Here is a 4991-nt window from a genome sequence, read left to right as displayed (position 1 = left end):
TTAAAATATTTCGACTAAAACAACAGCAGAAGAAAGAAAAGCAAATACAACAAATACAATCAGTTAAGGCGGGCAGCAGCAGGCCCAAGACCATGCCCAGCTACGTGCCTCGATTCTGCGAGTGGATCGCAGTTCAAGTACCGCTTGACTCTGCTTTTCAGCCGTACCTTTTCTTCTTTCTTTAAAGCCTCATTGCTCACCATTGCCAGCAACCAATACCATCAACACCATTAGCATGATTGTCATCATCATCGTTGTCATCATCATTATCGTCATCATCATTAACATCGTCGTCGTCATTGCCGGGTATTTCCTGATTGCTCTGCTCCTCGCCGATATCGCCATCGCCTTTAAAATGATTCGGTGGCTCGGCTCACAGCTCTTGCATAATAATTGACAGTTATAAATTTAACTTCACTACATGCGCTCCACAAGAGTGTGCGTGCGTGTGTGTGTGTGTGTATGTGTGTATGTGTGTGTATGTTCCGTCCGAACGCCGAATAATTCTTTGGGCTTTTGTCCATTTCAACGATTACTTTACTTCAACATTTTTGTTTTTGTGTTTGATGCTGTTTTTCGCTTTTTAATATTTCGGCCAGCTCTTACCTGTGTGTCCAGTTATCGGACTACGTTCCATCTTGCCCCGCCAGCCGCTCCACATTTTACTGTCATGCTTGTCACATGGCCTCCCACATCCCCTTCGCCTCCTGCCAACCCTCACTGCCTCTCTACTTCACTCACACACTCTCCCGCTCTCGCGCCCTCTCCCTCTCGCCCGACGTACGCTGCAAAGTTCACGTAACTTTTGGCGCTTTGGCAGGGCGTCGCCATCAGCCTACGTACAAGACACACAGCCGGCGGAGGCAGAGGCCGAGGCATAGGCAGAGGCATAGCCAGCAGCAACAGCAACAGCAACGGCAGCGTCAGCGGTGGCTCTTGGTGCCGGTAATGCCGCTGATGCCGCTGATGCCGCCGACGCCGCCAACGGTAACGCCAACGATTGCAGCGCATTAACATTCCAAGTTGGCCACTCCTGTTTATTTATATATTTTTGTTTTTTTGTTTTTGTCGCTGTTGCTGTTGCTGTTGTTTTATTTACACTCACTCGCACTCACACACTCGAAAAGTTGAATAACAGTTGTTTTTTTTTTATATTTTTTACAACTTTATTTTTATTTTTTACAAACACACACACATACTATTTTGTTGGTGCGTGTGTGTGTGTGTTTTGTTAACTGCGCAAAGTTCCTTTGAAAATATTTTCGTTTTTGTTTTTGTTTTGTTGTTGTTGTTGCTGTTTTTTTATATGTCTCATAAAAAATACCACAACAGGCATGCATACCAATTGGAGTGCAAGCTTGGAGCTCGGTTTCGGGTCTGGAGTGGACTGCTTTAGATGCCAAACCGCACCTCACTAAAGCCATTAACAGATGCAGCAACCTTCACATCGTACTATGAATGGACTCATGGTCGATAACATCATCGCGACGACCTAAACTAAAGCTCAGAACTACCCGAAGGAACTTCTTGTCTTTCTCCGAATTTTTCTCATTCCCATTCCCATCCGCAATAAAAATGGATGTGTTCCCATCTAATCGATGGTTTTTGTTCTCCATAGATGTGATTTCGCTCTGAATGTAATTGAGAGCCGAGCATTGAATGAAACATTTCTTCAATATCCCGACTGATATACAAGTTCAGCTCCAAAGCAGTTCTAATTCTCCTAGCCTTAATTTGTATATCCCTAGGCTCTATATGGTGCCGACTCCTCTAACACTCTAACCTCTAACCTTTAACACTCATCTCTAAAACCCGCAAAAACTCCATAATAATCAGCTGCAGCAGGAATCCACAGTTTCCCAAATAGTACACTGTAAGCTAATAATGAAATTAAATTCTTATATACATATACTTGTATGTAAATCGTTTAAAAAGGACATTTTTATAAGAATCCAACAACTTTTCAAAAGATGGACATTTTTCTAAAATAGTGAATGAAACAATTTTCAAATTTTCATAAGTAATATAAGTACAGTAACTCGAGTAGATCTCTATAAAGCTTTCCATTACCTGGAATCTGAAACACAGCATATTGAATGACGTTAGTCACAGCATAAAATGTTGGGTTCCATAGAATTGAATTTCAATAGGGAGTCCACTTTATAATGTTAAACGGCAAGTGATTGCGCTTAGTTAAAATATCACGAAGTTGGATAAGTAATATAATTCTATTTATTTACATTTTAACTGAAATCGCCGTACAAATGCACGAGTGGAAAGCGTTTTATGATGATCGTCTGTAGAATAGAGCTCGTGAACTGAATTCTTTATGCGATGCGATCACAAGTATTACTGCCTTAAAAACTTTAAAGGTCGGTGCCGATGCTTGGGTCCAATTGAGAAAATAGGAAAAGAGAAGGAAATTCAAATTCGAGACTTACTAACGAGTCTAACGGAAATAAGGTAGGTAGGGAAAGCAGATGATCGCAAGCTGGCATTCTTTTCTTTAAACAATAGTTTTGTGATGAATCCGGGAATTGGAAATAGTCTTCTTGGGTGTAGCTGTGCTAGAAGACTTGTTCGTAAATTCTATCTGCAGGATGCACGTAAAAGAGCATTACATCTCTAGTTAGACATCGATTCAGGGCTTGCAGCTTTAAGGCAGCCCTCGCATTCGTTCAAACACGTACATACATGCTTGTATATGTAATATACACACATACGCAGGCCTCTGGCCAAGACATCCTTATGACTGCCACAAGCTAGCCGTAATACTTATGAAAAAAGCCCATCATCAACTTTTATGGAGCGCGCAAGTACGCGCTCGCAATGCTTCGCCGGTAACTTGATCAACGTGACCTCGGCATAACTGGAATCATTTTCGCAGCACTTCGTTCTTTTTCCCGCCTGGCGTGTTGCGATCACTTGAAATTTAATCAGGCGGACAACGTTGTTACCAGCGCCAAGGCCACAGTAAAATATCAACAAAAACAAAAGCCATAAGCCAAACTGACGAAAAGTGCGAAACAAAAGCCGAAGAATTGCCTTAACGCTGACAAAATTACAAACACAAAAAAGCAACAGATAGCTAAAAAAAAAAACCAAACAAAAAAATGGTAATACCTGCCAGCTTGTTGATTTAATCCTTGCTCAAGTGTCGGACACATCCAGTTTACTTAGCCAAGCCGAGAATCCCATTGGTAACACAGATAATACGACTAATGAGCCGTCAAGGCGAGCCACTTTTGGAGTGGAGTCCACTGAAGTGAGATTCAGCTCAGGTCTTGGACAAGAGCTAAAGAGACGAGTCCGGAGTTCAGTTTGCATTGCGTGTCCGTTTCCGTTTTCGCAAACATTTGTCATATAATCTGCGAATTGTACACGCAATGCAATCAAAATTTTTGTGGTTCAGTTTATCGATCAATGCTAATTAAGCAATTCGATTGATCAACACACACACAACAAACACACAAAGTCGACACACAAAAAGAAGAGAGCACAAAAAAAAAAAACAGAAGCAAGAGCAGTGCGGTAAAAAAAGCAATAGACGGAGAGTTTGGCCAAGAGCGTTAGCCGACGCACTTAACTAAAGCAAACTAAACTGTGAACAGGTGCCAATAAGTTTGTTGTTGTTGCTCTCCACTGATTACAAAATCAAGCAGCAAGCCGCTGGGATGAGCCGCAAAACGCCGAACTGGACAAGACACTGTAATTGTGATGAGCTACATAAAGCCGATTTGGACTAATGAGTATATAGGGGGAAAGAGAGAAGATGAAGAAAAGCAACTACTTACGAAGAGTTGCTCCATATCTGCTCATGTCAGTTACCTAAGAGAAAGAGCCCATCTAAAATGGTCCGATAATAATGTTGCATCCGTTTGCATTATTATGCATTTGCATATATTGTTACTTAAGCAATAGTGTGGGTTTCTGTCAATTAGGAGGCAATCGGAACTAATGATGGGGTGCGAATAATATCTACCAAAATACCATTCTATAGGTACAGACTTTTCTGAGACTTTTCCGCCCTCGCACCCTTATGTTGGAAAAATGTACACGATACACAATATATTTTGTAAATACACGTATGTATACTATGGAATGAAAATCATAGTTTTGGATCGAAAAGAATTACATTTATGTTCTTATAAATGTAATGTAATTTATTTTATTAATTTATTTGGCTTTGCATTGTCTTGAACTTCCGGACATATTTCTGAAAATGCGCTCTGGCGAAATGTCAAAGTTGTTCCATGAAAATGAATATTTGATTGAATCGCCAACTTTGTGGCAGCACGTTTGGCCAATGATTGTGAGGTTAACAAAAGTCCCTGAAAGAGAATGCACTTTTTTCTATACTTATTATCTAAGAAGCGTCCACAAAATGCATAAACGGGCTTTGAAAAACTATCGCTTTTGGTGAAGGTCCCAAAGCGAGTGGAGCAAAGAGCATGTGTATATACATATATGTACATACATATATACATATGTATATACTCGCACATATGTATGAGCTAATGAACTCGAACCACTTGTGTTGCACAGCAGATTGATTTCATCGCACTAAACATACACACTTATAATATTCGTGTTTGTATTTATGCCTGAATACAAACAAACTTATAAAACTGTCACAAACTGTGGCACATAGTGGATATGGCCAACAAATAAACATTTCAACAGTCGGGCCAAGAAAATGTGCCATGGCAGATGAAATTGCATAAATACGCAAATGGACAACGGTTAATCAATAAACTAAAAGATTGAATAATAATATTTACAGCAATAACTACAAACAGCGGCATGAGCGAGCGGCAAAAGCTAAAAACAACAACACCAATAGTAGCAACAAAAGCAACAACAACAACAACACCAACGACACTTTGTCAATGCGGCTGCTGTTGTTGTTGTTGTTGCTGTTGTTGTTGCTGTTGCTGCTGCTGCCAAGAGATTGCGCGAGTGGTGGACGACGGTCCAGCGATCTGTCGAGC

The sequence above is a fragment of the Scaptodrosophila lebanonensis genome, unplaced genomic scaffold (assembly GCF_003285725.1).
Source record: "Scaptodrosophila lebanonensis strain 11010-0011.00,11010-0021.00 unplaced genomic scaffold, SlebRS2 tig00000089-arrow-pilon, whole genome shotgun sequence".
Taxonomy (NCBI): Eukaryota; Metazoa; Arthropoda; class Insecta; order Diptera; family Drosophilidae; genus Scaptodrosophila; species Scaptodrosophila lebanonensis.
This window is presented reverse-complemented; position numbering follows the sequence as displayed.